This window comes from Chlorocebus sabaeus, chromosome 29, assembly GCF_047675955.1.
Source record: "Chlorocebus sabaeus isolate Y175 chromosome 29, mChlSab1.0.hap1, whole genome shotgun sequence".
NCBI classification, from domain to species: domain Eukaryota; kingdom Metazoa; phylum Chordata; class Mammalia; order Primates; family Cercopithecidae; genus Chlorocebus; species Chlorocebus sabaeus.
The window spans coordinates 21,436,393-21,462,622 of record NC_132932.1 but is presented as its reverse complement, the minus strand read 5'-3'; the positions used below and the strand labels follow the sequence as shown (position 1 = coordinate 21,462,622).

General features: G+C 46.2%; 1 protein-coding gene across 3 annotated transcripts in view; it reads right to left on the bottom strand.

Moving 5' to 3' along the window:
• ZNF592 (zinc finger protein 592) overlaps positions 1-23,229 on the bottom strand; it is a 57,206-nt gene extending 33,977 nt beyond the window's left edge. For 2 of the 3 annotated variants that reach the window (XM_007990265.3, XM_007990264.3), the window contains exons 1-2: positions 22,924-23,229; positions 7,896-8,004 (exon numbers count right to left, since the gene is read on the bottom strand). The gene's annotated coding sequence lies outside the window, so the exon portion shown is untranslated. The remainder of the gene's footprint in view (positions 1-7,895; positions 8,005-22,923) is intronic. The other variant, XM_037987767.2, reaches the window with a different exon arrangement.
• Between the last annotated feature and the right edge of the window lie 3,001 nt (positions 23,230-26,230).

Genomic DNA, 26,230 nt, shown 5'->3' with positions numbered 1-26,230 from the left:
CTGAGTAGTTGGGGTTGCAGGCATGCACCACCATGCCTGGCCAGATCTTTTAATTTTGTAGAGACAGGGTCTCCCTAGGTCGTACCAGGAATGGAAGCAGACAAGGGGAAAGTCAGAACGAGCAAACAAGTTCAAGAGTAAGCTGCTGCTCCCAAGATGTGCAGAGCCTCTGCCTGAACTCGAGTAGGAACATTAATCATCAAGACACCACTTTCATGGGTAGCAGCGAAGGGAACTCAGTGAAACTTCAGTAGGATCAGAGGAAACAGAAAAAAAAGAGCCTCAGAACAAAACCCCAGACTGGGAATGGTATAGCTAAAAGAATAAGGAATTGTGACCACATGGAATTGGCTTTCACTCCTATGGTATCAATAATTACTTGCGTGAAGACCCTAGGTAGGCATTGGTTTAGTATGTAAAATTAAACTAACTTTAAAGATCTCTGAGTCCTTGAGCAAGCCAGGCTGCAATGGCTGGGCAAATTAATCAAGAACTTACGGATTTCTATATAAAAATTAACTGCTAAGGTGGACAAGCAGACTCCATAGCATATACAGCTCACTAGCCTCTTGAATACACATCTGAGGCCTGATTATAGGTCTATGTCACTCCAAGTCTCAGATGTTCTGAGTCAGTCAACAGCCAATGTTTCATTTTATGAGGCACCTGCTGTTCAAGCCAGCAGCAAAAAATGGCCCAAAGAGATTCTCAGCAGTACATAAGAAACAGCTGTCCCAGTGGGCTCAGGCAAAAAAAACCCACCTTTTTTACTTGTCTTTCCTCCACTTAGTGTAGCCCCTCTAATGTACATGTTGCCATAAAATTTGCTGTGAAACATACATCTGATCACCAAGATGACCCTGTTCAAAATCTCCATGGTGTTCGGGATGGAGCTCAAACCCTTCAGCCTCACATGGAGGATGCATTCCAATGTGGTCTCTGCCCCTCTCCAGCAACTTGTCAGGATACCTTTCATTCTGACCCCAGTGGTGGTTATCTCACACTCTCTCATGCCTCTGTGCCAGGGTTTGAGCTATCCCCCTGACTAGAGAAGAATACCTGATACCCCAACCCACCAGGGCCCCAAACACAAACCTGCCTAAGAACTCCTCATCCCCAAGCTTCAGCTCCAGAGTTCCCTTCCGATGCCTTCTCTGAGTGCTGCAACTCCAGTCCTCTGACCTCCTCCTGCTCCACTTTTCTCCTGACACCTAGGCCTCTCTTCCTCTGTGGCAGCACTTCTCACAGGGGGTTGGAATCATTCGTTTGCTCATCAGTCTTTGCCATCAGTATGTGAGCCACTCCTGTGTTGGGGTCATGTCTTTCTCCTCTATTTCTGTGACCTAACACACCTGGCTCCCTATGGCAGGTGAGTTGTCACTGCTCCCACTGCTCCCAGAGCCATTCCTGGATGTCTCTTCAACCCCCTGGCTGATGTACCTGCCCCTGCTTGCCCTGTGCAAGGTGTCCTTCGCCCAGAGGCAGCTTCTCCTCTCCCCCTGCCATGCCTTTTCCACGCCAACTGAAGATTGCAAGGACAGAATTATATTGCAAACATTCTAACAAGAGTCACAAGATGTTAAAGCTGAAGGGGCCCTTAGAAATTTTCTGGTCCAGGGGCTTCCAAATGCCTGTCTGAAGGCTGCTGGTGGACGGACTACAAAAAAGTAACATGGGGAATGACTTAAAAATACAGATACACAGGCTCCACCATGAAAATTCTGATTCAATAGGTCTAGGATGGATCCCTGCTTTTGGGGTTTTTTATTTTAAAGCTTCCCAGGTGATTCTAGTGCACTGGTCTAGTCCAAACTCTTCATTTTTTAAACATGGAGAACTGAGGCTCAGAGAGGGGAACCGTCACCAAATGCTAAGACTTATAACTGGCACTGAAGGCACAAAGATGAAGGCCCAGACCCTGCTCTTGAGCACCTACACATACATAATCCACTGGAAACATCTTTGGGCACCACTGAGGCTCATCAAGCGCACAGAATTCCTACAGAAGTCACCTCACTCTCCCTTTTGCTCTATTTATTCTTCCTCACATCATAATTTTCTACCTTTACTGTAGTTTACTGAACATTTCAGTAAAGTGTTCTCTTTCCTGCTATTTTATAAGCCCCTCAGTAGACACTCATTAAATTATTATTTCTAGATTCGGATCTCTACTTGGATATCTAATAGGCACCTCAGATCTACTATGTCTAAAATCTAGCTCTTGATTTCCTCCTACAGCCTTCCCCATTTCAGTAAATGAAAATGCCATTCTTCCAGCTGCTTAGGCTTAAACCTCTCTTTCTTTCACACCCTTCATCCAATCCACAAGCATATCCTGTCAACACAACCTTCAAAATATATTCAAGTCCAGCCATTTCTCACTACCTCTACCATCATCTCTCTCCTGTGTTCCCACAAAAGCCTGCCAATTGATCTCCTTGCTTCCACCCTTGCCTCTACTAGTCACTCCCAACACAGCAGCCAGAGTATTGCTATTGAAACGTACGTTGCCACTGGGCACAGTGGTCCATGCCTGTAGTACCAGCTACTCAGGAGGCTGAGGCAGGAGGATCACTTGAGCCCAGGAATTTGAGGCTGCAGTGAGCCAGGAATGCACCTGAGGATAGCCACGGCACTCCAGCCTAGGCAACACAGTGAGATCCCATCTCAAAAAATAAGATAGTTTGTTTTCAAATTTTTTAATATACTTTAAGTTCTAGGGTACATGTGCACAACGGGCAGGTTTGTTATATATGTATACATGTGCCATGTTGGTGTGCCGCACCCATTAACTCGTCATTTACATTAGGCATATCTCCTAATGCTATCCCTCCCCCTCCCCCCACCCCACGACAGGCCCCAGTGTGCGATGTTCCCCTTACTGTGTCCAAGTGTTCTCAATGTTCAATTCCCACCTATGAGTGAGAACAATTTTAAAATGTTAAAGCACACATCACATCATGTCCCTACTCTCTTCAAAACCCTTCAACACCATCCCATCTCCCTCAGAGTGAAATCCCATCTTTCCCACAGCCTCCACAGCCAGGATGAAGGCACTGCCCCCGTCTCCTATGCCTCTCTCTCACCCAGTCTGTCCAGGCACACAAAGGCCTCCTTACATTCTTCAGGCATGCTGGTCATGCTCCATCCCGAGCCTCTGCAGTCACCATTCCCTCTGCTTGAAACATTCTCCCACCAGATCTCGGTGGGCTCACTTCCTCACTTCTTCAGGCCTTTAATCCAATGTCACTTTGTCAGGAGCCTTCCATGACCATTCTACATGAGATACCAATCCCCAACCCCACCGTCAATCTTTATCCCCTTACACTGCTTTATTTTCTTCCCAGCACTTATCACCACCCAGCATATATTATATAATTGTTCATTACCTTATTGTCTTTTTGTAAATTCCAGTGTGTTTACAGGAAGGTAATCCACCATTAGAAAGGAAGAACAGGCCAGGTGCAGTGGCTCACGCCTATATTCCCAGCACTTCGGGAGGCTGAGGTGGGCTGATCATCTGAGGTCAGGAGTTCGAGACCAGCCTGACCAACATGGTGAAACCCCATCTCTACTAAAAATACAAAAATTAGCCAAGCATGGTAGTGGGCACCTGTAATCCCAGCTACTCAGGAGGCTGAGGCAGGAGAATTGCTTGAACCCAGGAAGTGGAGGTTGCAGTGAGCTGAGATCATGCTATTGCACTCTAGCCTGGGCAACAGTTCCAAAAAAAGAAAGAAAGAAAGGAGGAGGAACAATTTGACAAGCTCATTTGTCCAGAGTTAAGATTGTTCAAGACAGTCACAGATTCCCAAGTGGGTTTATTATGAATCAAACATTTTGCAAATATGTAAATTTTTGTTTCACTTCTTAAAATTTTAGAGAGACCTTCAGTGGTCATAGGACTTTGCGAGTGGGAAGGGGTCTACCTAAAGTGCCCTTGTCTATGAATCCTGGATCCCTGTAATGGCTGATTAAATTAAATATTTTATCAGTGGGGAGTGCCTATTGGCTGATGTCCCATAAGGTCATTTGTTTGGAGGATGGGATCAGTGTGACACCAGAGGAAAGAAAAGGCTAGCTCTGAGAACCATAGGGAAGAGGTAGGTACAGGGTGGGCCTGAGTCTTAAGAAAAAAAGACACAAAAGGCTGGGCACAGTGGCTTACACCTGTACTCCCAGCACTTTGGGAGACTGAGGCAGGTGGATCACTTGAGGTCAGGAGTATGAGACCAGCCTGGCTAACATGATGAAACCTTGTCTCTACTAAAAATACAAAAATTAGCCAGGTGTGGTGGTGCACGCCTGTAATCCCAGCTACTCAGGAGGCTAAGGCAGGAGAATCGCTTGAACCCAGGAGGCAGAGGTTATAGTGTGCTGGGATCGCGACACTGCACTCCAGCCTCAAGCCTGGGCGACAGAGCACAACTGTCTCAACAAAAAGAAAGAAAAAAAAGAAAAGAAAAGAAAAGAAAAGGAAAGAAGATAAGAAGATACTGGCTAGGCACTATGGCTTGTGCCTGTAAGCCCAAGCAAGAGGCTGAGGCAGGTAGATCATTTAAGGCCAGGAGTTCAATACAAGCTGGGCAACATGGCAAAACCCCATCTCCACCAAAAAAAAAAAAAAAAAAAAAATTAAAATTAAAATTAGCTAGGAGTGGTGGCACATGTCTGTAGTCCCAGCTACTCAAGAGGCTGAGGTGGGAGGATTGCTTGAGCCTGGGAGGTTGAGGCTGCAGTGAGCTGTGACTGCACCACTGCACTCCAGGGTAAGTGACACAGCAAAACCCTATCAAAAAAAAGAAAGAAAGAAAAGAAAAGAAATCTAAAAAAAGAAAATACAACTCTGTGAACAAACTGAAATACCATTGAATTGTACACTTTAAATGGGTAAATTGTATGGCATGTGAATTATATCTCAATAAAGGTGCTATCTTTTGTAAAAGATAGAAAAAGACAGAACTGGAGGGAGCTGGGATTATACAAGACAATAAAACTGACTGGGACAAGTAGAAACTAGGCATAGGCAGCAACTGCAGTTTACACAGAGGTGACAATTTAGATACAAACTGATACTTTGTAACCTGTACCCCCTTTACCTTTCCTTATTTGCAAACAGATCTCAGCAATAACCTGGCACCACACTTTGTTAGAAGGAAACAGGACCCAGAGATTTGAGAAAAAGGGGCACAGGACTCCTCTTGTTCACACACCATCCTGGTGTGTTCCTCCCAGTGAACTTTGTAAATGCATCGTCTCTTGGTAGTAGGGGACCCTAAATTTAAGCAAGAAGCCAGCAGCCTCAGACCTGCTGTGAACCAAGCCTCAACTCCCGATGCAAAGGACCCTAGAAAACAGTGTTGGCCGGGCACGGTGGCTCATACCTGTAATCTCAGCACTTTGGGAGGCCGAGGCGGGTGGATCACCTGAGCTCAGGAGTTTGAGACCACCCAGGTCAACATGGTGAAACTAAAAATACAAAAGATCTCTAAGAAAGATACAAAAAAATTAACCAGGTATGGTGGTGCACACCTCTAGTACCAGCTACTTGGGAGGCTGAGGCAGGACAATCACTTGAGCCCCAGAGGCGAAGGCTGCAGTTAGCTGAGATCACGCCACTGCACTCTAGCTTGGGCTATGGAATGAGACTCCATCTTGAAAAACAAAAAGAAAACAGAAAGTGGCCATTCCACAGGTTCACTCTTTCTTTGGTGGTTTTGAGGGTGCCACCAGTCTCATCTACCATAGACAACCTACAGTTCCAAAGCTTCCTAAACTGACAGGTCTAGAGGGACACAAAGAGCATGCTACTACTCTTAGAGGCATCTCTACGGTTGCCTTAGATCAACACAGAAGTTTAGGAGCTGGTGAGTCAAAGAGGTGCTAAAGTTTCTCTTCCAAGTGTTCTGTTCTTATTCCCCTTTTCTTACACACACACACACACACTCTCTCTCTCTCTCTCTTCTCTTTCTCATCCTCTCTCCCCCTATTTCTTCCTTCAAGGTACACTTTCTCTCCCTCTCTTCTCTTCCCCTGTCCTCTCTCTCTCTGTCTCTGTCTCTCTCTCCGCCCCCTGACTCTCCAGATCCTGCTCCTTCCCTCATGCCTCTCTTCCTCCCTCTTCTCTCCTTCCCCTCTCTACAGCTATCTGGGTGTGCTCTTTCACCATAACTGCTCAGACCTGAGGGAAGCCAGCCTTCAGCAGAAAAGTAGGGCCCCAGCCAAAGCAGCCCTTCACCAACAATCCAGCATGGCAACAGATCCAATATCCAGGTGTTCTATATGTGCCTACTGTATGTCCCTGGTGATCCAAGGGAATGATACAGAATAACATGTCCCTATGTGCCTTTCTACGATCAGACAAATGGAATATTAAGAGCCTTCACAGAGTGAAATGTTTACAGATAAAATGGTGTGACATTTGGAATTGGCCTCAAAATAACACAGGGCAAGAGGAAGAGAGCAAGGAGGAGATACATAAATGAAACAAGATTGACCATGTAGCCAGGCATGGTGGTATGTGCCTGTAGTCACAGCTACTCGGGAGGCTGAGGTGGGAGGATTGCTTTAGCCCAGGAGGTAAAGGCTGCAGTGAGCCTTGATCGCGCCACTGCACTCCAGCTTGGGTGATAGAGTGAGACCCTGTCTCAAAAAAACAAAATACTAAAAACAAAACAAAACAAAAGACCATGAATTGATAACTACTGAATCTGAGTGAGTACACAGAGGTTTATCAAATTGTTTTTCTATATTTGTACATTTCAGCACAATAGGGACCCACCCCTTGGCTAGTAGATTTTATGGGTCCAACTAAGGTAACCACCAAGATCACACAACCATCAGGATGGCTATTATTTAAAAATAAAACAAGGCCAGGCGCGGTGGCTCACACCTGTAATCCCAAAACTTTGGGAGGCTGAGGTGGGCGGATCACATGTCAAGAGACAGAGACCATCCTGGCCAACATGATGAAACTCCGTCTCCACTAAAAATATAAAATTTAGCTAGGTGTGGTGGCACGCACCTGTAGTCCCAGCTACTCAGGAGGCTGAGGCAGGAGAATCACTTGAACCCAGGAGGTGGAGGTTGCAGTGAGCCAAGATCACATCACTGCACTCCAGTCTGGCAAAAGAGCTAGACTCTGTCTCAAAAAAACCAAACCAAAACAAAACAAAACAAAAAACAAAACCAATAATAACAAGTGCCAACGAGGATGTGGAGAAATCAGATTCCTTGTGCATCACTGGTGGGAATGCAAAATGGTGCAGCTGCTATAGAAAGCAGTTGGCAGTTCCTTAAAAAATTAAACAGAATTACCATATGATCCAGCAATCCCACTTCTGGGTGTATATACTCAAAAGAATTAAGAGCGGGGGGACACAAGATATTTGTACACCCATGTTCATGGCAGCATTATTCGTAACACTCAAAGGTGGAAGTAACCCAAGTATCTGTCAACAGATGAAAGGATAAACAAAATGTGGTATATACATACAATGGAATATCATTCGGCTTTAAAAAGGAAATTCTGACACATGCTACAACAGACAAATATCGAATGATTCCACTTATATGGGGTCCCTAGAGTAGGCAAATTCATAGAGATAAGAAGGAGAACTGTGGTTGCCAGGGGTTAGCGGGAGAGAGAGGGGGAGTTATTGTTTAATAGGTACAGAGTTTTAGTACGAGATGATGTCAGGTTCTAGAGATGGACAGTGGTGATGCTTGCACAACCGTGAAAGTATTTAATGCCACTGAGCTGCACACTTAAAAATGGTAACTTTTGTTATATGTATTTTATCATCAAAAAAAAAACAAAATCCAGGGAACAAAAAAATCTCATGTCCAAACTCTTGGCTTTTTAAGGCCAGCTCAGGTCAGCCTAGACATCATACCTTAGAGAGGATCTCAAAACAAGGGTGTGGCGAGCGTTGCTAGGGGAGCAGAGCTGCAGAGAAAGGAAAAACTTCTACCTAGGCACATGGTCTAGAGTCCAAACACCACCTAAGGAAAGAAGAAAAACAAAATGTTTTTTAAGTGGGTCTGAAGGTAAATGTTAGAGTAAGGAAAGATAGTTTAAAAATTAATAATAATAATTCAAGTGTAAGACCCTGAGAAAAATCCCCAAACATAAATTCAAGCAGGCCACAAATGTAATCAAAGACAAAACTCTTCCCAGCTCCACGTCTGCTCCCCTCCCTCTATTATAGGATGGTGGTTCAGGGCACAGACTCTATCTGGGTTCAAATCCTAGTTCTACTACTTACTAGCCGTGAGACCTGGGGCAAGATTCTTAATCTCTGTCTGTTTCCCCATATGTAAAATGGGCTATTACAGGGATAAAATGAGTTAATAGTTACAAAGCTCTTACAACACTGCCTTTCACATAGCAAATACATGTTTGTTAAGTATTATCCCACCAACCTCAGTGGCCAGCAAGCTTTCTTTCCCTCATAAGTTTTCAGAGTGCCCCAGAAATTGCTGGCCAGAAGCATGGAGAAAGGACAGAAAGACAAGGGAAGTAAAGCCAGGTTTAGTGTACCCCTCCACACAACTATTCCCCCAGTGCTCGGGATGCCCGCTGAAGCTGAAGAAGCAGAGGGCCAAGCAGGGGCCAGTGGGGCAGGTGAGCTGCAGAAATCATGGCGGGGGCAGATAGCAGTGTAGGAAGAGGTCAGCACAGAGCAGGTGATGAGAATGAGGGACAAAATGAACAAAGTCGGCAGAACCCTTTTTTTAAAACTAGGTGGTCCTCAACTGTAGCTGAACATGAGGATCACCTTGGGAACTTTGGAAGCTACTAATACTTGGCCACTACCCCGCTAAGATTCAGATTTAATTGACTAGTGTTGAGAAATACTGGTTAATAGCCCATCAACTACATATACCACAAATTACGTAATAAAAGGACTCATTCCCTGAATTTCTCATTCTGCCTGTTCTCACTCTAATCCTGCATTCCCTCACTTGACTTCATTTTTGTCCAACTTTGACAGACCAACATTTAGTTTGGATTCTAAATAGTAATACAGACAATATTAATGTAAAAATGTAGAAGGAAAGGGAAAGAAACCAATTATCTCAATTCTACAGAAAGAAACTACAGAAAACTATCCTGGAAGTTTTTCCTTTTTTTATTTGGACTTTCACATTTCAAAACATAAACTAACAAGCAGACACTGTGCTGTCCAAATGAGGACAAAAGTTAGAGATCAGGGCCAAGGGGTGTCTTAGGTCTGTTGTCCAATAGTAAATAAATTGGGAGGTGCTCCAATGAGTATACCTGGTTATTTACTCCAGATTAACCTTGGTTCCTCTGGCCACCAGTTTCTGTTGGGTTATCCAGACAGTCTCTCTCATATGTGCAATCATGCAGTTTGGCTGCAGAATGGCTAACAAACCTGAGTGTCAGTCTTCACTTCCAGGCTGACTGCTTCTCCCAGGTCACCCTAATCACACACTGATGCTTGGATGTATAGGAATTTTACAGTTTACACATTCTTCACACAGCACAAGGAACTCACCAGTGAGTGAACTAAGACTGGCACTCAGGCTCCTGCCTGCCTCCAAGGACCAAGCTGCCCTTGTACTTTGAACTCCGAACAGGCAGGTCAGTTTTCACATTTCAAGTTTCCCAACACACTCATCTTCCCAAGCTGCTACGGGATAGGGCACAAATTTTCCTTCAATTTGGTATTGAGACATTCACCATAGCCCTTGCCATAATGACACACCTTAGAGTGTTGTAAGACCAAGATTAGACAATATTGTTCTAGAGCATTGTTCTAGATTAGAGCTTCTTCCAACACTAGAAAGATTCAGGACTATCGGCGCGAAAGAGACTCTAGGAAACCATTAAATTTAAACCACTTACTTTACAAGCAAGGAAACTGAGGCCCACAGAGGAGAGGTAATCAAATAAGAAAGGGGACATAAACTGAAGAATTTTTATTACTGTGGAAGATTCCTGTTATTCCTGGCAAGGTCACAGGGCCCTTGTGTGCCCTTCCCATCAGAACAGCTGAAGTCACCTACTCACAGTTACCCATTCAAATCTCTCCACCAAACATAGGGGATACGGCTTATTTAACCCTCAGACCAGTGCTTCTCAGCCCTGGAGTGATCCTAATGCCTAACTCCAGCTCAGACCAATTAAACCAGAAATTCTAGAGGTGGAGCCACCAAAGGATCCCCAAAATCCATACCTTCCCCCCTGGATTCCTTAAACCCTCTCCAGCCCAAGGGGCTTTTGCACTTGCTCTTTTCTCCAATCTGATTGCTCTTTCCTCAGATATCTGCATGGCTTCCTCTCTCACTTCCTTCAGACCTCTACTCAAAGGCCATTTAATCAATGAGATTTCTCTGACTTCTCAATTTAAAATAGAAAACCTGCCTCCCCACTAAATCCCTCATCCATCATCCCTGCTTTATTTTTCTCCATAATACTTTTCACCATCTCTTATATTTTATCTTACTTATTATCTATAAATGCATACAAACCAGAATGAGCCCCATATGAGTAAGATTTGTGTTTATTTTGTTCCTTGTTATATTCCCAGTGTCTAGAATAGTGCCTGGTACATAGCAAACCATAAGATGTATATTCTAAATGAAGACATCAGGAACACAAATCTCAAAATATGACTCATACCAAAAGATCATAAAGAAGCAGCTGTTTGGTTGATTATACCAAAAACACTTCTTCACCGATCTCATCTTGGCACAACCCTTATCAAAAACAGGACAGAAGCCTAACGAAACAGAACCCATTCAGAAATACTTTCAGAAATAAGTATTTCTAGTAAATTAATCCAATCCAACAGGTTTGTTCATCAAAGACAATTTGTTCTGAGAAATAAACATACAGAAATAGAAAATGAAGTTGAAAGGTGATGGAACAAATGGCTTTCAGATACCATCTTAGCATATGTGCAGATTCAGAAGAAAGCCTGAGAGCACTGACAGCTGCACTCAGACAGGAAGAGTTTTCAGCAGACCAGAAAGAATAGACAGGCTCCTCTCCTGGGATTACAGCCCGCGAGATGAAGGTGCCATCTGGGATACTACTGCCTGCTTATCCCCAAACCCCCCAACCTGATGAACACCTTCAGCGACCTGAGGAGGACCCTTCCTTTTCCTTTCTCCTACTTACAGCTCACCTGCTAACTGATTTGAAACCACTGACAACACTTTAAACTCTACCACATTGGGAGCACTGGAAGCCTTTGTCAAGGCAGCCACACAGCAAGTCTCACTGATGTCATCTGTTCCATTCCATGTCTGCCGACTCCCTGTCCTTGCTCTTTCCATGCCCTCTCTGATCTTTCCCTACTTGGTCATCCTGCAAGTTTCTTTAAGACTAATCCTTCCCAAACACCATTTTTATCAGGTCACTTACTCTGCTCAAAAACTTCCTGGGCCGGGCGTGTTGGTTCATGCCTATAATTCCAGCACTTTGGGAGGCCAAGGTGGGTGGATCCCTGAGGTCAGGAGTTCAAGACTGGCCTGGCCAACATGGCCAAACCCCATCTCTACTAAAAATACAAAAAATTAGCCAGGCGTGGTGGCACATGCCCTGAAGCAGAAAGAGTAGATGTAGCTGGGAAGCAGATGATGGCAGGCCATTGCTAGGTCTTTGACTTTGACTCTAAGATGAAAGGCTACAGGAGGATTTGGAGTAGAAGAATGATATGCTCAGACCAATATTTTATTTGTTGTAGGTGGGGTTTTTTTGTTTTGTTTTGGTTTTTTTTTTTACCACTTATCCTCAAATTCTATCAGACTGACATTTTAAAAGGATCACTCCCCTCTGCCTATCCATCTCAACTATCATTAGGAAGAATTAGAAGAATTTCTTCTTGAATGTTCCCAACTTTTCTAAACTGAGCACATATTTTTTAAATGAGTGGGAAAAAAAAAAAATCTCCCCAATCCTTAAAGACTTGGCTCAAATTCCAACTCTGCCTCAAAACCCCTGTAACAGGCAGAGCTAGCCCACACCGTACCCTATGCCCCAGCCAGCAGGACCACCAAGGTGGGCCCAGAGTCAGCAATGAGGTGGTACAACAACATTCACTGCAGGAACTGATATGCATGAATGTTTCTTTTGTTGCCCTCACTTCTCTCCTCCCATGCAGAATTGTGTCCCTTCAGACACTCTTGCCCCCAAGTGCCTGCCTGGGTCCCAGTCTTTCTCTCAGTTGACTTAATTAGTTCCTGGTAATTAAAGCTACTGTTTGGTGATGATGTACTAAGAGTATGACCTCTCCCAGGGGGTGTAAATAATTTAAAAAAGGACTCTAAGATGGAAATGCAAAAGCCTTAAACTCAGAGGAATGAAGCTATAATGATGGAATGACAGGCACTGGGGTTCATATTTTGTGGATAGGAGGCCAGCTTCTCCTAAAGGGTATAGCACTTAGGTAGGAAGCAGCGTCAAGGGGAGACAAGTAGAGTAATGAAAGATGAGAATACTTCATTGCCACCACCTCTCTCCTCCCAAAGAGCCATTCAATACATTTTGGGTACTAGAGAATGTTACCTCTCCCAGCCATCTCAGAGATTGACCTGTATGCCAGTAACCACCACCCTCAGAAAGAAAAGCCCCCTTAAGACACTTCTGGTCTGAAAGCAAATTATTCTCTAATTGCTTTCAGTGGGGGAAATCCTGGAGGGCAAAGTTCATCTCACATGATTCTTTTATGCTCTACAGAGCACCAGCTCTGGATTGGGTCCACAGTTGCTTTTATAAGCAATTGTGGAATACCGATCTTAATTAGAATGTTTACTTATATTTAAAATCTTGAGGGTGTTCCTTTAGCAAGGCAAAGGGCATAGGGAAACTATAAGAAGAGGCTTTAAGGTAGGTATCTACTGTAACTGAATTGGCAAAAAAAAAGAGTAGAATGCTGTTGCAAAAAGGCTCCACAAAATTTTATTTATTTAGTTAGTTAGAGACAAAGTCCCACTTTGTCACCTAGACTGGAGTGCAGAGGCATAATCATGGCTCACTGCATCCTAGACTTCCCAGCCTTGGGTGATTCTCCCACCCCAGCCTCCCAAGTAGCTGGGACTGAATACAGGTCTGTGCCACCATGCCCAGCTTTTTTTTTCTTCTGTATTTTCAGTAGAGATGGGGTTTTGCTATGTAGCCTAGGCTAGTCTGAAGCTCCTGGACTCAAGCAATCCACCCACCTCAGCCCCCAAAAGTGCTGGGATTACAGGTGTGAACCACCTTACCTGGCCTCCCCAAGACTTTAAATACAAGTAAACATGCTAATTAAGAATAACAGGCCAGGCGCCATGGCTCTCACCTGTAAGCCCAGCATTTTGGGATGCCAAGAGGGGCAGATCGCCTAGCTCAGGAGTTCAAGACCAGCCTGGGCAACATAGCAAAACCCCATCTCTACAAAAAAAAAATACAAAAAATTAGCTGGTATGGTGGCACATGCCTGCGGTCCCAGCTACTTGGGTGGCTGAGGTGGGAGGATCACCTAAGCCTGGTTGGTCAAAGCTGCAGTGAGCCATGATCACGCCAAGACACTACAGTCTAGACAACAGAGTGAGACGGTCTCAAAAAAAAAATTTTTTTTAAAGGATTAATGGCTGGGCACGGTGGCTCACGCCTGTCATCCTAGCACTTTGGGTGGCCGAGGTGGGCGGATTGCCTAAGCTCAGGAGTTTGAGACCAGCCTGGGCAACATGGTGAAACCCCATCTCTACTAAAATACAAAAAAAAAAAAATAGCCAGACATGGCAGCGTGTGCCTGTAGTCCCAGCTACTCGGGAGGCTGAGGCAGGAGAACTGCTTGAACCCAGGAGGCGAAGGGTACAGTGAGCTGAGATCGTGCCACTGCACTCCAGCCTGGGTGACAGAGTGAGATGCCATTTCAAAAAAAAAAAAAAAAAAAAAGGACGAATGGCAGCCAGGCACAGTGACTCACACCTGTAAGCCCACATTTTGGGAGGCCGAGGTGGAAGGATCGCTTCAAGTCAGGAGTTTGAGAACAGCCTGGTCAACACAGCAAGACCCTGTCCCTACAAAAGAAATAAACAAATAAAACTAATCAACCAGGCATTGTGGCCCATGCCTGTAGTCCCTACTCTGGAGGCTGAAGTGCAAGGATTATTTGAGTCCAGGAGGTCAAGATTATAATGAGCTATGAATGCACCACTGTACTCCAACTCCAGCCTGGGTGACAGTGCTGGACCCTATCTCTTGAAGAAGAAAAAAAAAAAAAAAGAATAATGACCATGACCAGGGACAGTGGCACACCTGTAGTCCCAGCTACTGGGGAAGGTGAGGGCCACATGCTGTGGCTCATGCCTGTAATCCCAGCACTCTGGGAAGCTAAGGTGGAAGGATTATTTGAAGCCAGGAGTTTGAGACTGGCTTGGTCAATATAGCAAGACCCCATCATCGCTACAAAAATAATTTTCTTTTTTAATTGAGACAGTCTCACTCTGTCACCCGTGCCAGAGGACACCGGCATGATCTTAACTCACTGCAACCTCCATCTCCCAGGTTCAAGTGATTCTCCCACCTCAGCCTCCCGATTAGTTGGGACTATAGATGCACACCACGATGGTCAGCTACTTTTTTGTATTTTTAGTACAGATGGGGTTTCACCATGTTGGCCAGGTTGGTCTCAAACTCCCGACCTCAAGTGATCCACCCACCTCAGCCTCCCAAAGTGCTGGGATTACAGGAGTGAGCCACTGTGCCCAACAAAAAAAAAAAAAAAAAAATGTTTAAGGGAGGATCATTTGAGCCTAGGATTTCCAATCCAGCCAGGGCAATGTAGCAAGACTCCTATCTCTTTAAAAAAATCTAATATTTTTAAGGGCCTAAAGATTTACAGCCTTAATAAAGTATTAAATGGTGAAGTAGTTTTTATAACCTCAGCCAGTTAAGTTCAAGTCTGGGGAGAATAACAGCACAAAGGCAGATAGCAGCCCAGCCACACAGACCAGAGCTTTGGCTGGGCAAGTCCAGAAAAATCTGAACTGCTCAGTGCCCATCCCTGGGTCCCCTTTTCTGAAAATGCCAAAGTTCTGCCTCAAATGCGTCATCAGGCCCTACAATGTCCCTGAGATGGCTTACAGTTACAATGGACACCTATCTTCAAAACTTCTCTCTGTAGTCTCACCCTGTCCTTTGGCTTGTAAAGGAATACCCGCAATTTCAGGAACTGAACTGACAAAAAAAGTAGAATGTTGTAAACTACAGCAAACCAGGGGGATAAAAGTGGAGCCAGAGTACACTCTGCTGGCTCACATTGGCTCTAGCTTGCCAAGGGCAATGTGGGTAAAATGTTCCTGCATCCAAAGACTGGCTGCAAGGAGCAGCCCTCCACCTTGCCCCTAGTATGAGCTAAACTCCTAAAAGGTGGGAAATCCCAGGAATGCATTGAGGGTTACACATGGGAACTCTCTCTCTTCACAGTTCCTTGATCCCCAGGTTGTAACATCAAGGCCTCTAGAATCCCCACGCTGGTGTGTGAAAGACTGAGCCCAGTGGTCCATAGGAGGTAGCCCAGAGCCACACCAGAAAAGGAGTGATTTCTTTAGAAACACCCCTAAAGAAAGCAACCAACTAATGAAGCTAGAAGCCAAATCATACTCTATTCATCAGCTCCTCCCAGATGGGTGCAGCCCTGCCTCTCTGAATTCAGGGACTATCCCAATCAGAGGTGCTAGCCTAATCCACCTGTTTGAATGCATACCTAACAAAAGCATCTTATCCTGAGAGTGACAGAGGAGGCCAATTCCAACATCATACATCTCTATAGGGACATAGTTCTAGGCAGCTTTTGAGTTTTTGCTTTAGGGCATTCAATGTTCGTCTCCAAAATGAAACTAGGCTTACAGGATGCTTGTTTGTTTTTGTAAAGATGATATATACATGTCTGTATAAAATTCAAATGATAGGAAGAAAATATAAAGAACAAAGTAAAAACCACCCCACCCCTCCACTCAGGTAAGATCTTACTGTAAACTCTGTCCTTACAGAGAAGCAAGTCTATTCTGAGTTAGACCTGGGATATAGGTCTTGTGTTCTCTGGATGAGTCTGTGGATTTATTTTTATGGAGGAGGACCCTTAATGCCACCTCTGGACTACTCAAAAAAGTTTCAGGCTGGGCACAGTGGTGACTGTCTGTAGTCTCAGCTACTCAAGAGGCTAAGGCAGGAGGATTGCTTGAGCCCAGGAGTTTGAGGCTAGCCTAGGCAATATAGAGACCTCATCTCTTAAAAAAAAAAAAAAAAAAAAAAAAAAAAATTTAAAAACACTTTTTTAAAGTTTTAAAATCTCAGCCAGGTGCAGTGACTCACTCCTGTAATCCCAGCACTTTGGGAGGCCGAGGCAGGAGGATCACTTGAGGTTAGCAGTTTGAGACCAGCTTGGCCAACATGGTGAAATCCCATCTCTACTAAAAATACCAAAAAAAAAAAAAAAAAAAATTTTGGCTGGGTGTGGTGATGGGTGCCTGTAGTCCCAGCTACTTGGGAGGCTGAGATCACTTGAACCTGGGAGGCAGAGGGTGCAGTGAGCTGAGATCGCACCACTGCACTCCAGCCTGGGCAACAGAGTGACACTCTGCCTTAAAAACAAAACAAAACAAAAACTCAGTTTTTGTAATAATCCTAGACCTCTCAAAAATAAAAAGTTAAAGTCATGCAGTCCCCCTACCCCACCACACATACTGATTGGAGACCAGAAGTTAATCTGTTCAGCAGACATACTCCTTTTCTTCACTCAACACAGTGGCAGTCGTTCTACAATCTATCACACACATAGACATTATCACCCTTTTCATCCCCCAGACTGTGTTGATGAGAGAAAGGGAGACACCAATACCTCCTTTTTTTTTTTTTTTTTTTTTTTTAAAGAGATGGGGTCTTTCAATGTTGCCCAGGCTGGTCTCGAGACCTGGGCTCAAGCAATTCTCCCACCTCAGCCTCCCAAAGTGCTGGGATTACAGGTGTAAACCACCATGCCAGGCCTCATCATCATCACCTTTTTTTTTTGAAATGGAATCTAGCTCTGTTACCCAGGCTGGAGCGCAGTGGCATAGTCTTCGCTCACTGTAACCTCAGCCTCCCAAGCTCAAGCGATTCTCCTGCCTCGGCCTCCCAAGTAGCTGGGACTTTAGACGTGTGCCACCACAATCGGCCAATTTTTGTATTTTTAGTAGAGATAGGATTTCACCATATTGGCCAGGCTGGTCTCGAACTCCTGACCTCAAGTGATCCACCCACCTCGGCCTCCCAAAGTGCTGCTGGGATTACAAGCATGAGCTATCTTGCCCAGCTGCCCATTATTACCTCTTGATGTAACACTTTCAGAATCTGAAATGGAAAAGGTAAGGAACTTAACCAAAGTCACGCAGTGACCAGAGGACAGTCCATAAGTGCTGACAGCTTTGAGGAATAACTGTCATGGCACCAAACTCGAAAGGTATTCATTAACTTTTATTTGAGCCACAAAAAGGATCAAATGTGTCATTTCAACAAACACACACACACACTTTCCCTGCTGTTAAACAGAAGCAAATGGTTGGCTGAAGTAGCACTCTGATCCTCTGAAAACATTTCCCAAAAGCAATTAGCTAATGGATATCACATCCTACACCCTTGGAGCAAGCAAAGGGAGGACCCTGGACCAGATGTCCACAAATGAAAACACACAGATTTTGGGTACATGCAATTGCTCTACCTCAGGGACATCAACATTCAGAACTCTCTCCTATTCAGGATGTTCCTATTTTTTTAAGAAAAGAAAAGTTTAAACAAATTTACATGTAAAGATAGGAATAAGGCCAGGCATAGGGGCTCACGCCTGTATCCCAGCACTTTAGGAGGCCAAGGCAGGCAAATCACTTGAGGTCAGGAGTTCAAGACCACGCTAGCTAACATGGTGAAACTCCACTCTACTACAAATACAAAAATTGGCCAGGTGTGGTGGCGCATGCCTGTAGTCCCAGCTACTCAGGAGGCTGAGGCAGGAGAATCGCTTGAACCTGGGAGGTGGAGGTTGCAGGGAGCCAACATGGCATCACTGAACTCCAGCCTGGGCAACAGAGTGAGACTCCATCTCAAAAATAAAATAACAAAATAAATTAAATTAAAGCTCACCATGATCTGGCTGAGTGGAGGGTGGGAATTATTTTCTTTTCTGTCTCCAATGTGTAGGGAAGATAAAGATCCTAAACCAGTGTCTCCTTCACATGCAGCCAAAAGCCCTCTATCCCCTCCAAGAGTTCACAGACCTCTGTTCCCAGAACAACTTTCAATGCATCTGCCCACAACCACTGCTAGCCACAATTTATCCACACTACTTAGAATCTGCATACCTTCTCCATTAACCTAATTCTATGGAACACTCCTTTCTGATATTTTATTTCTGTTATTTCTCCCATTCCTTAAGTTTCACAAATACAGGATCCCACATAAACAATACAGAATCATTCATTCTATCAATTAATAATCATTGTTGACTACACTGAATAGAGCTTGAGGAAAGATTACGTTAACAGAAAGGGTTTGTTTTCATGGAGCCTGAGAAAAACAAACAGGAATTGAGGAGCAAGTGTTTGTTAGTATGTCCCAGCCCTGGCCAGAGAGAGGGGAGCAATGGCCAGAGGACAGAAACATCTGTCATTCTGCAGTTTCACTTCTCATGGTCAGTTAATATCCTAAGTTTATTCATGAGTCTCTTCCAAGTTTGGTTAGTGAGTCAGTCTCTCTGGATCCGATCAGCTCTGAGTACCCTACAAAGCTAAATTTCTGGTCTACGAAGCAGAGAACCAGATCCTGAAACACAGTGATGCCCCCCAAACAAAGCCACCCCATGATAACATCTATCTCCACTCTCTAACTGCAACGCCTATCATGGGATGTATGTGATGTATCTAAGACTCTCTGGTAGCTCCCCATGGCTTACAGAATAAAATCCAAACTCCTTGACCTGCCTTTCACAGCCCCAAATTAGCTTTCCAGCCTCATCCTCAAACAATGGGGGCTACCATGGCTCCATGCTTTCATACCTATGACTCTATCTACCTAGAATGTTCTTTGCTCAATCTTATTTGCCTGTGAAACTCCTATTCTTCCTCCAAAGCCCAGTTCGAAAGTCACCTCCTCCCTGAAGTCTTTCCTATTTACCCAGGGATTTCATTCTTACTGTTTCAAATAGCTCTTTAACCACAACTGTGCTAGAGAACTTAAGTACACTGTAACTCATCCTTTAAAATATCTGAGCTCCACTGGATACTCTGAGCTCCTGGAAGAAACTCACTATGTATTCCACAAGCATGAAATGGGAGCTTGATGTTGAATGACTGATCACATGGAACATGGCATTAAGTTATTAAGAGATGATAAGAGGAAAAAAAGTCCCACAAAATTCAAGAAATAAATTATCTATATATTTAATCTCATTTAAAATGACCACAATATGGCTGAGACACAACGTGAATATTTCAAACATTTAAATAATAAAACCAAAGGCCTGTCTGGTGGCTCATGTCTGCAAGACCAGCACTTTGGGAGGTGGAAGCGGGAGGAACACTTGAGGCCAGGAGTTCAAAGCCAGACTAGGCAGCATAGTGAGACATTGTCTCTAGTTTTGTTGTTGTTATTGTTGTTTTTTGAGACGGAGTCTCACTCTGTCACCCAGGCTGGAGTGCAGTGGCTTAATCTCAGCTCACTGCAACCTTCGCCTCCCAGGTTAAAGCAATTTTCCTGCCTCCACCTCCTGAGTAGCTGGGACTATAGGCGTGCGCCGCCACGCTCAGCTAAGTTTTATATTTTTAGTACAGACGGGGTTTCACCATGTTGGCCAGGCTGGTCTTGAACTCCTAACCTCAGGTGATCCATCCACCTCAGTGTCCCAAAGTGCTGGGATTACAGACGTGAGCCAACACATCCAGCTTGTCTCTAGTTAAAAAAAAAAAAAAAAACTAATAAAAATGTTTAAAATAATAAAAGCAACCAACACTTGAACCCAGTGCTAAACTGTTTACATGACTTAATCTGTACAACAACTCTATGAGATAGGGACTTTCATCTGCACTCAAGATGAGGAAACTGAGGCACAAGAGAGGTTAAATAACTCAAGATCATTTGGTTTGCAAGTGACAGGAGCAAAATGCAAACTTCAGTGGTCTGGCTCCAGAGCCAGTGGGCTCTGAATTCAGGCAGACGTGCTTTGAATCCAGGCTGTTATAAATATGGCTTTGAATAAGTCATCCATCCCCATTGCGTTTATTTCTTTGTAAAATGGGTATGATAACCTCTTTCTCTTAGGGTGTAGAGAGGACTAAGTTAAATATAATAATGTATGCAGAAGTCTTTAAAATTGGTTCTCCCACCTGGCAGGTACTCCATAAATGCTAATTCATTTTTGCCTTCCCTTCCTAAAAGCTAGATGAAGCAGACTCACAGAGGCAAAGGATCTCCCCCAGACTGCTTGAGGCTTTTCCAAACAGATCAGGTAGTTAAGCCACTCAACCCAGAAAGCCTTGCCTTACCTGCTTATCTCAAAAGTCCATTCCCTGCACAGGGGCTAGAGACCTTTTAAAATGTAAATGTCATGTCATTCCCTTAAACCCTTCAAAGGTTCCTAATTACACTGGAGATACAAACGAAACTAAAGAGGCAGGCATTCTGCCCCCAAGGCCCCACTGCTCTAACTTGGCCCTAGTCTCCAGACTAATCTCCCCTCTCCCTTTCCCCCTCCAGTCCCACAGGCCTCTTTCACTTCCTCCTTGCTACAGTCAGCTCCACACATGGTTAACTCTTAACCCTCCTTCAGATCTTGGCCTAAACGTCACTTCCTCAGGGAAGCCTTTCCTGAGCCCCCAAATCAAATCAGTCTCTTAACCCTCTCTTCATAATTCTCTCCTTATACTCACCGTAGTAAATTATTAGTTTACCACTTCCTTCAAAGTTTTACTCGAAAGACACCTTCTTAGGAAGCCTTCCCAGGCCACCCTAATAATATAAATTCAGCTACCACCCCTGATACCTCAGATTCTCCTTCCCTGCTTCCTTTTTCCCCTTAGCATTTCACACTTTTTAACAGACCATATTTTTGTTATATACTTTATTTATTGTCTTCTCCCTCACTTCCATGAAAGCACCACAAGGGCAATCATTTTTGCTTTCTTTGTTCACTGTATCTAGAACAATGCCTAAGACATATTTGTTGACAAATATTTGTTGTTGAATAAATTTCCACGACTATTTATTTATTTATTTTGAGATGGAGTCTCACTCTGTAGCCCAAGCTAGAGTGCAATGGCACGATCTCAGGTCACTGCAAACTCCCATCTCCCAGGTTCAAGCAATTCTCGTGCCTCAGCCTCCCAAGTAGCTGGGATTACAGGCATGTGCCACCACACCCGGCTAATTTTGTATTGTTTTAGTAGAGATGGGGTTTCACCATGTTGGTCAGGCTGGTCTCAAACTCCTGACCTCAGGTACTCCACCCACCTTAGCCTCCCAAAGTGCTGCGATTACAGGCGCGATCCACCATGCCCGGCCACGACTATTTATTATTAGACTTTCCCAATGGCTAAGAACTAAAACATGGTATCTTTCTAGCTTACCACTGTACAGCCAACACCTAGCTCAGTGCCTGGCACATAGTAAGTGCTCAGTAAAAATTTATTTAATAAATCAAAGCCACAACTAGTTGAAAAATTGGAAAATGATCAAAATGGACGCACCAACACCACACTTCTGCCTCTTTCACTGTGTAATGTTAACAGTGAGGTTGAGGAAACAGACTACTGAAATACCACGAAGCATCCACCAGGCCAGGAATCTGTCTGTCCACATCCTCTGCACTCTGCCATACCGTGCACTACACTGCACCCGGGACAGAAGCACCCTACAGAGGCCCTCCATGAACACAGGCTTGAACTCAAGTGGGCAAACCATAAGCCAAACACCATCTTACCCCCCAAGTCCCATTCTTCTACTGCCAGTCCTATTCTAGACTAGTCCTGGATGCCAACAATGCTTCCCCGGGTGGGCCTGTGGACTTATTCCAATCCAGGACCTTTAATGCCACCTTTGGCTTACTCAAAAAATGGTTTAAAATCCCTAAACAGCTTCAATAATGCTGCAGTTCTCAGGAGCAGGCATACCTAAGGTCATACGGACCCCTCCCCCTCACAAACGCTGATCCAAGGCCAAGAGGCCATCTGTCCAGCAGACGCTCTCCTGTCCTCCCTCAGGTCACACTGAGCCTCCCGTCAACCCCCTCGTTGGCAGGAAGAGCCCTTGCAGAGAGATAATTTTCACCCTGATCAACATGCCTGGTCACCCCTGAGGACCCCAACTCTGGAGCTCTAGGAATACCTGTCTGCTCCGCGAGAAACCTTCCCCAGGGTCAGAACTTGGGCTCAAGGGAGGGGAGGACTGAGGGGCGCCGAAGAGGGTCGTTCCCCGAAGTGTCTGCCCCGTGACGGCGACAGCTCTCCGGGCGGCGGGGACGGTCGGGCTGACAGGCCGTCCCAGGGGGAGAAAGTGGCACCGTTATCCGTGCCCGGGCGGGGGGCTGCGGGCTGTCGCCGAAGGCGGCCGCACGTCCCGCCCTGCGCGGAGGACAGCAGCGTGCCCGGCCTGCAGAGGAGCGGCGGTCGCAGCGGCGGAAGGGGCCGGCGCCCGACGGCCGGGGGCGGGGTGGGGTGGCGGCCTGGGCCCGCCAGGCGGCGGTCGGGGGAAGTGGCTGCCGCCTCTGGCGGCGGGCAGGGTCCGTCAGGCTGCAGGGCAGGGCCGCGGCTCCAGCTCGGGCTCGGTCCCGGCTCCGATCCTCCCAGGCCCAGGCTGGGGCTGCCCCGGCCCGCAGGCCCCGCTTGGCCCCGCTTGGCCCTGCTTGGCCCCGCTCGGCCCGGCCCGCTGGGGGCGCTTACCTGGCGGCTACGGCGGCGACTGTAGGCCCGGGTCTCGGCCGCGCGCGTCCCCAGCGCCGGCTGCGGGAGCCACAACATGGCGACGGCGGTGGCGGGCGGGGCTGCGGCTCCGGGGGCGGAGCGGGGGCGGGAGCCGGCTTGGCGGCGGGACCTGGCTGGGGCTGCCGCGGGGAGGAGCGGGGGCAGGCGGAAGGCGACTCGGACCTGGGCACCGGCCCAGGACGGTGCGGTTGAGGGGCTGCCCCGGCCTGGGCCCGGCCTCCCGCCTCCCGCCCGAGGCGGGCTGCGCGGCGCAGGCCCGGCGACAGCGACGACGACGGCGGCGGCGGGTAGAGCGGGGCGGGGCGGGACGGGACCGTACGGGGCGGGGCGGGGCGGGGACGGCGCCGCTCAGGGTTGGATCCCCGACCCCGGGCGTCCCCCGCCCGGCTCCAGTTCCCTCCACCCCTGCTAGGCACCCTGTGCGGTCCGGCAGGCAGCCGCTCCCTGCGACTTGAGCCTCTTGTCCTCTGATGCGCCTCGGGGCAAGGGCCGAGGCCGCCCACTAGAGGAACAGGATTTGCCTACGCAGCTATCTCGCCAGCGAAGAACGCCCAGGACCCGGGACTGCGTCCTCTTCACTGAGACCTGGCGCATAGTGGGGCCTAGTCGAGGCTGTTAAGTGAAAGGAAGCAGGGGTGGCGTGGGCCTGGCGCTCAGGTGCGCCCTAAGGGTTTGGTCATACAAGGACATTCGCGCAGGCTTGGAGGTGCGGGGCACTCTGACATGTTGCCACTGGGGTAACCGAGGGACGCGCGGCAAACATCTCTACAAAAGAGATGGAGGACTGGCAACGGGTGCCTCAAAGAGGTAGAGTGGGAGATCTCTCAGGGTTACTGGGGAAGCGTTGACTGTGCAGGGTGAGAACTCAGAGTCTGGCAGAAGGCCAGGAGGGTGACCGGCAGGACCTTCCAAGAACCCGGCGTACCTGGAAACTGGGTCCGCAGGATTAGGGCGGCAGCAAGGTCAGGGTGTGGGAACACGGAGATGAGGCCCTGGTGCCTGGCAGTGAGCACACACTGCTAACCGTGTCGAAATTCCTTCTCCAGGAAGGAGATGCAAATTTGCAAGAGGGCTGGAACTAACACGCAACCGGGGCCTGCTGTGCACCAGGCGCGGAATTCAGTTGAAAGTTTGGCTAAGCAGTATGTTAGCGATGAAGCAATGAAGTCGATAAAGGGTGATGATTTCAAGTATTTGGCAGTGGGGGAGAGAGAAAAGTAGGCCTGGAGCTCAAGAAGTACCAAGAATAAAGGAGAAAGTTGGGTCCTACTGTGGAATCTGAGGCAAAACCATCCCTTAAGCCGAGAAGTTTGAGTTCAGCCTGGGCAACATAGTGAGACCCTCCCTCTCTACAAAAGAGTAAAGGGAGAAGTTGATTTTTTTCTCTCTCTCTCTTAAGACGGAGTTTTGCTCTTGCAGCCCAGGCTGTAGTGCAATGGCGCGGTCTCGGCTCACTGCAACCTCTACCTCCAGGGTTCTGGTGATTCTCCAGCCTCAGCTTCCAAAGTAGCTGGAATTACAGGCACACGCCACTTTAGACAGAGTTTCGCTCTTGTTGCCTAGGCTGGAGTGCAATGGCACAATCTCAGCTCACTGCAACCTCTGCCTCCTGGGTTCAACCGATTCTCCTGCCTCAGCCTCCCGAGTAGCTGGGATTACAGGCATGTGCCACCATGCCTGACTAATTTTGTATTTTTAGTAGAAATGGGGTTTCGACATGTTGGTCAGGCTGGTCTCAAACTCCTGAACTCAGGTCATCCGCCCACCTCAGCCTCCCAAAGTGCTAGGATTACATGCGTGAGCCATTGCGTCCGGCCCTAATTTTTGTATTTTTAGTAGACATGGGGATTCGCCATGTTGGCCAGGCTGGTCTCAAACTCATGACCTAAGGTGATCCACCCACCTTTGCCTCCCAAAGTGCGGGAATTACAGGCATGAGCTGCCACGCCTGGCCGGTGATTTTTTTTTTTTTTTTTTTTTCCTAACTTGAGTGGGGAGACCTTAAATAAAGGAGCTGAGAGGGGAGAATGGCAGATAAGATGTAGGATAATTGATGGTGCAAGATACCGGAAAAGGAAAAGTAGATGAGAAGGGGGAAGGGGGAAAGGGGAGAGCAAAAAGTCAGAGAAGTCCACCTCTTACTACACGATTTAAAGAGTGCTTAAAGACTGAAATATTTTGAGGTAGGGAGGCATGCATGCTTCCATGGATGAGCTGCCTGGATTACCCTCTACAATCATCCTTAGGGCAGCTGGTCTCACTGTCCTTTAAAATTTAAGTACAATTGACTACAAACCCGTGTACCACTTAAGAAACTCAGCATACCTGCCAGTATCTCCAGAGTTTCACTGGGAACTTACATTTCTCCTAATTATCTCAGGCCCTAATTTCTTGTTTCCAAAAAATATTGTGCTCTTTGGAAGATTTGTCACCATATCCCAGATATTAGTCCATTTATATTACCTCAAAATATTGCACCCTACCTATAAGCAAGAAAAAATGCTCCAAATTATATGATTATGTTATAGTTACGTAATTGTTAAGTAAACTAGAGTTTGTGGCCATTAAAAATCATGGCAAAGAAAAATATTTAATGATGTGGGAAATCTTTATAATTAAAAGTACATTATAAGGTGATATAGCAGATGGTTATAAATATACATAAATATGTATAATGCATAGATTTTAAAACAGGACTTTTCTTCTGTGACATCTATATTTTCTTATTTTTATAGTGCATGTGTATTTCTCCTGGAAGCAGGGAAATGGTATCTTTAAGTAGCTTAAGTATTTTTAAGAAAGGAATTTTTTAAAAGATATTTATGGGGTTCGAAAGAAAAAAAATATATTAGGGCTGGGCATGGTGGCTCACGCCTGTAATCTCAGCTCCTTGGGAGGCTGAGGCTGGTGGATCACCTGAGGTCAGGAGTATGGGGACCAGCCTGGCCAACATAGTGAAACCCCATCTCTACTAAAAGTACAGGCATGGTGGCACGCCTGTAGTCCCAGCTACTTGGGTGGCTGAAGCATGAGAATCACTTGAACCCAGGAGGCAGAGGTTGCAGTGAGCTGAGATTGCGCCACTGCACTCCAACCTGGGCAACAGAGTGAGACTCTGTCTCAAAAGAAAAAGATATTAGGATTCTGGAAAGGAATTTGGAAATGAATCTTTGAAGTGTAGATGGAACTTTAGCAAGTAGAAATGGACTGGGTTAGGAGACTGTCCCAGGCAGAAGGAACAGTACAACCAAGAACCCAGAGTGAG